This window comes from Marmota monax, unplaced genomic scaffold (genome assembly GCF_021218885.2).
Source record: "Marmota monax isolate L192 unplaced genomic scaffold, Marmota_monax_Labrador192_F-V1.1 WCK01_AAM20220418_F8-fsc00459, whole genome shotgun sequence".
Lineage (NCBI taxonomy): Eukaryota > Metazoa > Chordata > Mammalia > Rodentia > Sciuridae > Marmota > Marmota monax.
Genome location: NW_026692587.1, coordinates 306,177 through 319,191, shown reverse-complemented (window position 1 = coordinate 319,191; position 13,015 = coordinate 306,177). Strand labels below are relative to the sequence as shown.

The 13,015-nt window shown below is 45.9% G+C and overlaps 1 long non-coding RNA gene across 1 annotated transcript; it reads left to right on the top strand.

Annotated features, from left to right (window-relative positions):
- Positions 1 to 338: 338 nt before the first annotated feature.
- On the top strand, positions 339 to 5,975 carry LOC124093719 (uncharacterized). The gene is made up of 2 exons (XR_006852040.1): positions 339 to 799; positions 5,797 to 5,975. It is a non-coding gene; the product is annotated as an uncharacterized LOC124093719 (long non-coding RNA).
- The last annotated feature ends 7,040 nt before the right edge of the window (positions 5,976 to 13,015 follow it).

The following is a 13,015-nucleotide window of genomic DNA, read 5'->3' as shown; positions in this document are numbered from 1 at the left end:
TCAGCCGTCCCCTGAGGCTCAGCTGGACACAGAGCTCACCCAGGCCAGGCCATGATGCTGACCACGTGCTGCTTACTGGGAGCTCAGCCCTGCCGGCCCACAGCGCCCCTCCTGCCGGCAGGACCAGAGCAGTCTGAGGACAGGACGGCCACCGGGAAGGGAAGCGCATTGCAGGGCAGCCACACAGTGCCACTAAGGACAGGGCCCAGGACAGAGGGACGAGTGCATGCCCAGCATGTTTTTATTTGGAAGGAGACCAGGAATTCAGGCTGTCCCGGTTCCCATTAGCAGTGCAGCTGGGCAGAATCCCACGCCTCGCCTCCCGCCTGGCCACAACACTGGGGGCCGGCTCCTCATGCAGGGGGAACAGGGACTGACCAGGTGGCATCTGCAGAGAGGACCTGGGCTGGACACCCTGCCAAAGGTGTGCAGGGCCTGCCCAGCTGACTCTGCAGAAGTTGCCTGGAGCCAGCTTGGCGCTGGGGAGTGACACGCACATTCCCACCCTGCAATGTCTGGGACACAAGTCAGTGGGGATGGGAACATGCTTGGACGTGCCTGAGATGGGTCCTCGCATGGTGCTGGTGGGAATTGAAATTGGCACAACCATTCAGGAAGGGAGTGACCATGCCCAACCGCAGGACCTGGGGTTGCTGTCTGGGCATCAGCGCCAGAGAAGTGAGCACTGGTGTGCCGGCGGAGAGGGACACGTCTGCCAGTCAAGGAGTGGGCCGAAGATTGTGGCCACCTGTACACGGGAACTGAGAGGCGCTGACAGCTCATCAAGCCTGGAAACTGGGTGAGTGAAGCTGCACAGACCCTTTCATTTAAAGAAAGGTCTAGAGCAGGCAGTCCTGGAGCCTGGACGTGGCTCAGTGGAACTCTGAGTTGGGCAGATGACACTGGGGGACAGCTGAGGGTCCAGGGTTGGTTTGGAGGTGGTGGGCTGTGGTGCTGGCCACGCACTCTGGAAGCTTGCGGGCACACTGTGTGCGTGGGCTGTACGAAGGGCGGCTCCTGCCTCAGGAGCAGCAGTTCCCTGAGAGGAAGCAGGGACGCGCCCCCGTGTCCACAGCAGCCCAGAGTCGGAAGCAACCCAGGTGATTTGTAGGAGCGCGGCTAAAGACACAGGTGCTGCTCAGCCGGGAAGGAACCAGCCCTTGTGCCGCTCAGCAGCCTGGGGGCTCCCTGAGAATCACCCAGAGTTTCAGAAGCACCCATCCCAGCCAGGGCGTGCTGGAGGGTCCTTTTGTTACCGCTGTTGTGACCGGTGACGAGTTCTTGCTTCCCCAATGTTGAAGAATAACACCAAAGAAGCACGCCGAGGCAAGGTCAGAGTAGAAATTAGAAGTTTATTAAATGACAGCAGAAAAGACTTCTCCCGGAGGAAGAAGGGGACCCAAGAGGTGGAATCCATGGAAGGGATGTTGTCTCCCCTTTTTATAGTTCTTTCAGTAATGGAATGTAGGTGGGAAGGACCGAGGGGTGGGACACAGGTGGGCCAAAGAAGTAATCTGGTCAGGAAGGACTGAGTCAGCACCTTTTTGCTGGGGGCTGTTCATTAACATTTCTTTGAGGTGGACTTTGGCCTAGGGCCTTTTTGGACTTCATTAACATTCCTTGAGTTGTCCAATGATTCCCGGAATCATTGCCAGCATGGCCTCCATTTTAGATTTCACTCGGTATTAGACCCGATTTACCTAACTACACTGACTACCTAACTTTAAATCTGGCTTCACTTTGGCTAAGGCTCTCTAAGTGACTGGAGAGAAGACGGATAGATCCGTGGGTGCCGGGGCAGGGAGGCACCTGTTGATGATGACACTCTGTCTGTGCCAGGCCGACTGTGGGAAGGTGTCGTGGGCTGAGGGGCCACCACGCAGGTGCCTGCAGGACTGGGGGTTTGGGATTGTGGGGGCGCTGGCCGCCTTCCTGTGGTCAGGTTGAGCTTTGGTCTTGTCCCCTTGGGAAGCTGGGAGGGGTCTCCTCCCTACAGCTCCTGTAAGTCTGTGGTCACCCAAGAGTACAGGCTTCAGGCCGGGGGCCCTGGGCATGCCATGACCCAGTGACCTGAGAGGCTGAGGCAGGGAGACTGGGACACCTCCTGTGGCCACAGCCAGCTCAGCATCCAGAGCCAGAGGGCTGTAGGCCACTCAGGAGGAGCTGCTCATTTGTATCTCATTTTCAAGTTATTATGGAGCTGCCGCTTGTGAGAGTGTTTTGACAGCAGCTGTCAGCAAGGTGCAAGTGGCTGCCATTACCTCCGATTGGCTGAAGACACCTATGGCAGCCAGTGGAATATTGGCCAGGCCAGCCTGCCACCAGGGGGAGGAGGCAGGAGGGAAAGAAAACAGCTCAGGCCGCCCAGCCCTGTGTCATTAGCATTGTTCTGACTCCCAGTTGAGAAGGCAGCCGGAAAAGACTCGGATTGTGTCTTGTGTTTTATTTAATTTATTTTATTTGAGGTTTCAGGCAGCCGGGGAGGTGGGAGGAGAGAGGATCCATCCAAACAACCGTTTAGGCGTGTCAGAGTTCATTTATTGAATTAGCGAGGTGACCTCTCAGGGCTCCCAGCTGCCTGGCTGCAGCCCCTGGGACGGGAGCTGGGCGCTGGTGAAGGAGCTCAAATGCAGGAGCGGGTGCTCCAGCCAGGGAAGCAGGATGCAGGAGCGGGCGCTCCAATCAGGGATGCCCCCCTCTCTCCCTCTCTCTCCCTCCCTCTCTCTCTCTCATCCCCTTTCTCCCTCTCCCCCCCTTCTTAACTGAAGTGTGGAGGGACACACATGCTCCCTCCTTCCCTGAAGATTCTTCTCTATCCATGACATAAATCATCCCCATGTGTTTTGCCAGACACGGTGCAGCTGTGCACACAGGCAGGAGCCTGTGGGGCGCTGGGAATCACTGCCTTTCACCTAAGAGTCTTAAAACTCATTGTTTGTTTGGTTGGTTTCATTCTGTTTTTAAGTATGAAAAAAACTGTCAGCAACACCAGAAGGCAGCTGCCTGGTGATGGGGGCACAGTCTGCCTCCACCGAGGGCCCATGGGGGTGCTCTGCTGTGCACACGCAGCCAGAGAATGTTGGCACGGCACGAGGAGACTATGTGTCACTCTTGTTTCCACCCAGAAGGTCCCCTGCAGCAGCTCTGCCCCCCCCCAGCAGCAGCTCTGTCCCCCAGCCATCTGAAGCCCCTCTCCCCTCTGCCTGGGAGGGCTGGCCCTGGGTCTTCCTTCCTATAGGTACCAGAGAGCCAAAGGGGGCCACAGTCTGGGGTGCAGTGTTCAACCGGGCCACTTGTCAGGGGACATGTGGTGACAATTGGGGTTGTCATGGCTTGAGGGGTGCTACTGGCCTCTAGGCAGGAGCCAGGGGTGCTGCTGAATGTCCTTCAACATGCAAGACAGCTGAGGTTGGCGCTCGAGTCTGTGGGAAGGGGCTTTGTCAGCGGAGGGGACAGTAGTGAGCTTTGAGGCTCCGAGGTTCAAAGTGGGGTGCAGATGGCATGGGCCATCTAGGACATCTGGGGGGAATGGCTGCTGCCCAGTAAACCCAGGAGTACTCCTGGTCATTGCAACAACCAAACCTGGGCCCACAGGTGCCCCCCACCCCCCAGCAGTGCCACCCTGTAAGTTGTACTGATGTCATCGACATAGCAAAACAGAATCCTGCCAATTGACACATCTGCCTATGTCAACCGTGTCCTCCCCTCCCCAAGTCCTTGTGCAAAAGTGAACCTGGAGACAATCGGATCCTATTTAACCTTGTGGTGTTGGTGAAATGCCTCCTGCTGTATGTAACCCAAGGATTCCAGAAACAGGGAAGTTCACAGGGAAGACCCAGAGCTTTTCTGATCCTTCCCCAAGTTCTCCACAAACAGGGGAACACAGCTTACATCACTGGGCGTGGTGCAAAGAGATTAATAGGACCCTGCGGGGGAAGTGCTAAGTGTAGACTCTGGGGAGCAAACCCTGGAAGATGTCCTTAGTGTTGGGAGTCCCTGGCTCCAAAGACTAACTTCCCCATCCCCCCCCCCAGAAGAGCCGTCCAATGGTGAGCCCTGCTGGCTCACATGATCCTTACCCACCAATCAGACCAGCTCTGCTGGCTCACATGATCCTTACCCTCCAATCAGAAAGCACCCCATGCCAACTGTCAAACCCTTCAACCATTAAACTCTCATAACTGTCAAACCTCCCCCGGCTCTATAAATATTCAGAGGAGTTCCTCAATAAACGGGCATTTTCTCCAACAACGAGCCTTGTTCATTGCATTCATTCTTTCCTTCAAGAACCTCCCTCCCAGAGGACACCGAATCCCACCATGTGAATTCTAGGAGCCACTAGGGGGTTCTTCAGGGTCATTCTGCTCCAGGAGCAAGGGAGCTGGACGTCCATCCAGCAGCTCCCACAAGCCCTTGGCCAGGGCTTCTCTGTTAATCTCCAATGGGCAAACCCTACCATACCTAAACCCAAACCCAAATCCCCCAACCCCCAGGATAATAAAACAATGAGTTATGGCCTGACAATAGGAAACAGAGCCAGCCACACCAGAGCTGTAGTGAATACCGTGGGGTACCAAGAGCAAACAAGGCATGGCCCCTGTTCTCGTGAAGCTCATCATACAGAGAGGGAGGCAGGCACAGCCACTCCATGAAATGTCAGGTCACACAGAGGCAACACTACAAAGAACAGGTGTGTGACACTCAGGGTGTAAGTAGCAAAGAACTCTTCCATAGTCCCTTTTGACACAGAAGGGACATTTGAGCTGGAATTCACAGGCCAAGGGAGCAGAGAAAGAACAGCATGTGCAAAGTCCCTGTGGCACTAAGTATAGCAGAAGCCAACTGGAGGGCTGGGAAGCAAAGAGAGAGGGGTCCAGTTGTAGATGTGGCCAAACCTTGAAGTCTGTGTTAGGAGGGCCAGAGGGAACCTTTGAGGATTTTAGGCAGAGAGAGGCCAATTTCAGAGAAATATTTGGGTTGTTATAAACAATAAGTAGGTGTGGGTGGCAAGAGTGGAAGCAGGGAGACCCAGGTGCTCAGGGGTGCCTTCCACATACCAGATAGAAAATGGTAAAGGCAACTAGCAGGTGTGAAAGACATTCTTCTAGACCCCAGAGAGCTTTATCCAAAATGTCACACTACCCTCATAATCCAACGAGGAGGCAGGCACTCTTATTTCTCCCCATTTCAAGGAGGGAAAGATGGAGACTCCAGTCTTCACTGAAGCAGTGGATTAGTAACTATCCAGCTCAGACTAGGAGAGCTATAAAGAAGAGGGAAGGGGTGGGAAATGCTTTTGGGTGACTTTGATGCCACACTCTTTCATTCATCGAACACATTCTGGTACAAAGCCCTCTCCCTGCTGGCCATTCCTCAAGGAGCTTGTCCTCACCATGACGCTGCCTACCCCTCTTCCTGATGTCCCTTTTAGGTAGGTCTTGTGGTGCCCCATTTTACAGATGAGAATATGGATGCTCAGAGAGATGACATCATCTGACCCTAAACACTTCAGACACAAGAGAATATCCTCCGGGTTCAGTCTCAGGTTGATCCAATTTTTAAACGCATATTATTTCTTTGTCCAATTCCACAGTCCCCGCCAAGACCCGGCTGAGCCCAGGAAGTTATTCGCTGCAGGCCAGGAGGGGCCTGGGAGGTCTGGGAGGTACTGAGTGTTGACATAGGGTCTCTGACAGGCATGGTATATAGTTTTAATTAAGGTTGTAAGGGATGAAATCTGAGAACTCAGGTGGGTGGCCTGTGGATCCTTTGACATTCTGATGCATTATCTTTCAGATCCACGGGATGAGTACCTGGTCGAGTCCTGGAATGTTCCGGAATTAGGACTCGAGAGATGCGATCCCATGTTAAATGTAGGTGGAGATGGACTGCATGAAACCCAGAGTGGGGGCTGGGAGAGTGGGCTGGACCCAAGCCTGTTCCTCCTGTTCTTTCATTAAATAGATTAATTTGGAGCTGGGTATGTGTTTTCAAGGTGCAGAAGTTATTGGTCCCCTGGAGCTAGGGCATGACCCAGTTCTCAGGAACTGCCCTGTGTGTCTGGAGACCAGCTGGGGTCTTCTTAAAGAAGCCCTGGGCTGGGGAACAGGGGTAGACTGAGGTCAAACTTGGCCCCTCATTTTTTGGGGGGTGACTTTTCCTGTTTCCTCCCCTCCCCCACTCCCCTTGGTTCTTCCAGAGCTTTCCATTCCATGCCCTTATTTGGAAGGCACTTGTACTCGTCATTGGGGACAACTCAGTCACAACAAATCTCAGGCAGACTCCCACTAGAGCTGCCGTCCTGACACCCCTAGCCCCTGACCCCTTCTTGCATCTGCTCATGATTCCCCCCTCTTGAATTTGTGGGTACAGAGCTAGACAGAAAAGGAACTACTCTTAAGAGGGAGGTGAGTGGAGGAGGGGACCACAGAGGCCCAGGAAGGGGTGGCCATTCCTTAGGAAAGGGGAGCAGACAGCCCTTGGCCAGGGCCACCTGCTGGGTTTCTGTTCTAGGGACTAAAAGGCTCAGGGGTCACTCTAGTTAAACTGGGCTAACTGGGCTGCATGAAATAACCACACAATGAAATAACCACACAAGAGACACAAATACCTTTTTCTTTGGGGGTGCTGTGATGGCTCCTCTGACCTTAAGGGTCCACGGAAAGAGAGAGAGAGAGAGAGAGAGAGAGAGAGAGAGAGATCACGTGCTGACCCCTTTTATTAATTATGCTGGACTTTAGTGACTAAGACTACATTTACCTTTATGGATAATTGTTGGAAAGAGTATTAAAATAGATTTTTCCAAGGGTATTTGTATTACTGACAGACCTAATTAACTCCTTAAATATGAGAGTGAAGAGAAAAAATGATAAATATCCTGTAGCCTATAAGAATGCAACTTATTGCCTCATTAATTATTGCCAGCTAATATTTCAGAACTATAATATGCTGACGTTAATATTCAGGCTTTGAAACAGGTGTATGGCTAGTAACCAGACCCAGACAAACTGCTGGTCTCATAATCCCTAAAGTGACTACTTTAAATATTATTCCTTGCTTATTCAATTTTGGACTTTGTGTCTATGTCTCAAAACTTACAAAGTATGGATTTTCTTAATGTTTGTCTTAAATTACATCCAACTTCCTTCATGGTCAGATAAGTGCTGATGGAAGGATGAGAACTAAGTAATGATGTTCTAGAAGACAATGTAATGAATAATGTGAGTGAGCCCTTTGCTCTATGGTTTATGGAAAGGCCTCAATGCCATGACAATGAAAATGTCTGTTACTATGGCCAAAAACAATGCGTCCCAATAAAATTGGGAAAAGATTAAAAATCTTCTGATGAGTGTTTGGCAAGGTAATAATAATCCAGATTATTGTGTTGACTGTTATGAAGATAATATGTTTTCTACTAATTCTTTTTGTGTTTCAATAGCAGATTGTGATGACCTTGGACCAAGAGCCAAGTGACTGAACGAAAATTTCCCAGTTACATTCTTTTTTTAATATTAAGAAAGGGGGAATATGTGGGAGGCCAACCTTACAGGTGACTGAGTTACACTCCCCAGCTGGGTGCTGAGGCGCTCAGTCACAGAAATGGGTGTGTCTTGCTACAGCCCCATGGGTGAAGCTATGCTCACCTGTTCCTTTGTAATATAACCCCTTGCCCTGTTTAGGATAGAATCTTCCATGGAAGTGCCTTCTGTGTGTCCCCTCCTCTTACTGTGCCCTGGGATGTGGCCTACCCAGGTGTCAGTCAACCTGCTAACAGTGGACATCACGAAGATAGACTCAGCCCCCTGAAACCTGACCGCTTGCCTCATTTGAATAGCTTCTCCTCAATGGCTGGCTTGGGTTTTTTATCTGCTGTCTAGCATAAGTTTCTGTCACTGGTGTGGTCAATTTGTTGCTTGGCTATTTGGCTACCTCAGTCATGGGAGCTGGTGATAACTGGCTGATGACAAACCTCAAGTCAATGTCCAGTAGCTCAGTTTCTTTTTGGAATGTACACAACTGTTATAGGGTTTGAGTGGGGCATGCCTGTCAATCTACATAAGCAAGATAATATCCATAAGCCAATCATCTTCTGCCTAATGTAACCATACTGTGAGGAAACTCTATATGCTCGTAGCTGTTAGTTGCAACTGAAGGCTATTCTAACATTTTCTCCTCTTCTATTAAATTTATTGTCAAAGGAGAACCCTGATGAGAAAAGAAAGGAAAAGGAAAAACAGAAAAAAATGGGAACCAAGAAAGAGAAAAGCATCCAGACATGGCCCATTCCTGTAGCTGCATTTGTCTCCTGCTGTGGTGAGCAGGCAGTCACTGTTGACTAGGTCTCTGTCACTAGGGTTCTGATCTGAGCTGGATGTGGGGAGCAAAGCAGCCATGGGGCAGGAGACCTCTCTCAGAAGGGGAGAAGAATTAGGCCTTTGCACCAGTGGGGATGAGGTTCTTTGCCTCACCTCTGTTGGCCCCCAAATTTTCTCCTGATGGCTCCTCTGCGACTGTGCCTGTCTTAGGTTGTCCCTCCCTTGAGGAATCCTACTGGTCATTGACTAACCAGCCATCCTTCCGGGCCAAATAGGGTGATGTGGAGTGTGCATGGCATAGTCCCCAAGAGGGCTCTTTGTCTCCTTGATAGATAATGCCCCCATGGCCTCCACGCCAGCATTTACCCTAGGATCAGCAAACTCAGGTTTCTTCTCCATCTCACAGCTCTGGGCTGGTGGGGCATGTGTTCAGGAAGGAAGGAGACAGGCCATAGACAGACAAACAGTAATATAGTGACAAAGCTGAGAGAGACAGATGAAGAGGAGATCCCTCATATAGAACTGGCCCTTAATTGGTGTTACTCACATCTGGTCATAGCTGCCATCCATACAGATGCGGAACAATCCATTATTTCAACACTGTCTTTTTCTCAAAAGTTACTTCCAGACAGTCTGTTTACCATAGAATCAATATATAGGTATAACTGACCATTACAGTCAGGACAATTAATCTAGTTTTATGGGTGTACTTTCCAGTCCACACTGCAAGACCTGGGAAATGGGTCCACACCAGTCTTTTCATAATTTTTATTTACCTGACAAGCTCGTGAAGCTGCATGGCTATAAACTCTGTAGCTGGAAATTTACCTTCCTGTGCCAGGTTTCTCAGTCATTATAATGATGACTGTTTTAAACTCTCCTTTGATATCTGATTTAATTTACTGAATCATGTTCAATAACATTAAGACTCTCAATATTACAATTTAAGAAAAAACTTTTAAAGTATTTTGTAAAATCTAGTGTCTCTCTGGGATCATGTATTCCCCCTTTTCCTTATTTAATAAAATTGAGTAAAGGATTGGCATAAGCCATAGTATTATTAGTTTAAGTTTTAGATAATAGTACAAGTATTTAAATGATTAAGAATAGATTTACCTTTTATTGATTATTAAAATTTTTTAATATAGACTAATCGATCCATCCTAACAATTTAGAAAGAATCCTCAATCTTTTTGAGAGAAGGTCTCAAAATCTCTATAATTTTAGAATATTATCCTTTAAATAGGTATCTCTTAATTGCCTTTAAAAAATATGATTAAGGTTATTTTTTGTGTAGGGAGCAGTGTATAAATCTTATGTATTTTTTATGGACAATAGATCTAGTCAGAGAACTTATATAATATCAATGAATTTTTTTTTAAGTTTGTAACCTTTATTGTTTAAAATTAATATATAACTTTAATTTGGAGAACCTTAGTCTTAATAAAATGTTGTGTTTTTTTTTAAATATTATAATTATCTAACAAATAAAATATGTAAAAATTAATATCTCAGTGTCTTAGAATCAATCAATTTTAGTCTCTAAGGACAATTGTTAGAATCGGATTTAGTAGTTCAATATACTTAATGTTTAATCAACAATGTGAATTTATTTACCAAAATTAATCTTGTCTTAAACAGTAAGAATTATTAGGCAATAAGGATCTTTCTTTAAAGAAATAAACTTACATTTTAATAGGTGCTTATCATGTCAAAATATGGACAAAATCTTAGCTCACATTAGTATAGTTAAATTAGGAAAATAGCCTGAAATACCCTTAAATTAATTATAGTCAGTTTAGTATATATAAATCTCTTTTTTAATCATTCTAACTTTTTACATCATCTGTTTAGATAACAATATAAAAATCTTTTTTTACTTAGGAAAATACTTTTATCATTGAAATATGAATATAAAGACCTTGTTTTACCCAAAGATGATTTTTTTTTTCTTTTTAGGATCCATGTGTGCTTTTTCTTTGTTGAAGCATCTTTTTCTTTTAGAATTTTTTTTTTTTGGTTAAACTTTGGAACAATTTCTGAAAACCTTAGAATCTATAAACAAATTATTGTACTTTGATAAGAAATATCAATGAAAATATAGTTAAAATCCTTAGATATTTTGTACACATAATTATAATTATTTATCATCTTATGAGTTTGAACAGTAACTTTGAGAATTCGAAACTACTTGAAGATTGTATTTTCACTTAAGAGCAAATTTATAGTAAACACATTTATCTCAAATATCTGTAACTGAAAAGGCAGAGTATCTGATAAATGTAAATATAAAACATAAATTATGGGTTTTCTGTTGAAGAAAAACAATTAGGCAAATATATATTAACTAATCAATTAGGCATATGCCAATTATTTTATACATTAACAAATATAGGTTATCTGAATATCTAAAAATATATATTAAGAATAAGAACATAACTTATAATTGTATTAACTTTATGTAACCATGTGGTATTAAAATATTTGGATCCATTTTAATTTATTTTTAACTAGGAGTGCACTCTTCTATGTGATGTCACTTGATGTAACTGAAATAAGATCCTTGAGTATACATTTTTTTTAGAGAGAGAGAGAGAGAGAGAGAGAGAGAGAGAGAGAGAATTTTTTAATATTTATTTTTTCAGTTCTTGGCTGACATAACATCTTTGTTTGTATGTGGTGCTGAGGATCGAACCCGGGCCGCACACATGCCAGGCGAGCGCGTTACCGCTTGAGCCACATCCCCAGCCCATACATATTTATTTTTTATAGTTAGGAATGAGAATAAGGATTTTTTTTCGTCATCACAGGAACATTGCCGGCTTTGTTCCTGTGGCGAGCAAATGCATCCTCATAACCTCCAAAATTAAAAGTAAAATATAAAGAAGCATGTTTGATATCTCTCATCAATAGAACATTATTTAGTAACTCAACTACAGAGAAAAGTCAGGTTATTTAACTCAGAACTAACTTAAATTTAGGGCCGCAACATAGAAACTTGTGGAATTAAATTGTATCTGAAAAAGATATTTTTCGTTAGTATCTACAGGTAGGCATTCTTAAAAATACAGGCTCTGAACAGCTCCCATAGAAATCTGAAACACAGTAGTACAGGTTAGTGGCTGGAAGGCGGGACTAGAAGTCCTGTCTAAGTGACTGTGGAATAACCAATCGGAAGCCCGCGAAAGTGTGGGAGGTGGGACCAGGAAGCCTCCTCTTCCGGCCAGGCACCCCGTGGTTGCCATGGTGATGCAAACACCATGGAGTCCGCTGCCCATTGTTGGGGCAAAAGTTCCCCAAGGTTTCCTAGCCAATTGCATTTTGTTTGATTTTGTCTGCATTTTCCCCTGCCTGGCCAAGATCTTCCTGCGGTAGCAGCTTGTTCTGTCTCTGCGACCTGCGGTTGCAGCTCGTGTACATCCTGCACTTTTTTCTGTGGCATGTGTGTGCTCCAAAGGTTTTTCAGCAGCAAATGCTAGCATTGCCATCAGATCTTAAGTTAGTCTGCGTTTGGCATTTAGGTCAAGTAATTCAAGGGTTAAAAGGACTGCTGGCCCCAGGGGCTAGGACCCCATAGGGAGCAGCAAGCAGCAGTGGCTAAAGTCTCTTGTCCCCAGAGGCTGAGTTACAGCCATTCTGATTCATAGGACAATCATGTAGTAAAAAGGTCCCTATATACTTTCTGAGTATTGACAAAAACAATAGAAAATTGAAACTTATTTCTCTCCAGGTAAACATCACATTTTCTTTCCCTTTTTCTCACTCTCCTAGCACAAACTTCTAGAACATAAAGGCCAAAAAATCTCTTTCATTTTTTTTTAAAGCTTTTTTTTTTTATGTGATGCTGAGGATGGAACTCAGGTTCTGCCCATGCTAGGCAAGCACTCTACTGCTGAGCAACAATCCTAGCACCCCCCACCACCACCACCAAATCTTTTATAAAGATTTATAAAAACTATTTTAAAAAATCCACAAAAGTGCACTTTCCATGGAGAGGACTCAACACAACAACATAGCCCATCAATGATCTTAATAACTATATTTATTTAGAGTCTCTACAATTACATCCCAATATTAAAAATTTTAATGTCACAGATTTTCCTTTTGTCTAATTCACTTACTTTCTACAATTCTGCCCACAATACTCTGCAATCCTAAGCATGCTTAACTTCTGGAGAGAACTTTCCACTTCACTAACTTTCTTTAATATTTAAATTGGAGTCCCCTTAGGAACCAGCATTTGTTGCTTTTGTCCCTCTGCTTAAAGACTCAGACCTTTTGGCCCACTTTGGACACCAATTGCCGGGTTTCTGTTCTAGTGACTAAAAGGCTCAGGGGTCACTCTAGTTAAACTGGGCTAACTGGGCTGCATGAAATAACCACACAAGAGACACACATAACTTTTTCTTTGGGGTTGCTGTGATGGCTCCTCTGACCTTAAGGGTCCACAGAAAGAGAGAGAGAGAGAGAGAGAGAGAGAGAGAGAGAGAGAGAGAGAGCGAGCATGGACACACACACACACACACACACACACACACACACACACACACACACACGTGCCCAGCATGCTGATCCCTTTTATTGAGGAGAAGCTATTCAAATGAGGCAAGGGGTCAGGTTTCAGGGGGCTGAGTCTATCTTCATGATGTCCACTGTTAGCAGGTTGACTGACACCTGGGTAGGCCACATCCCAGGGCACA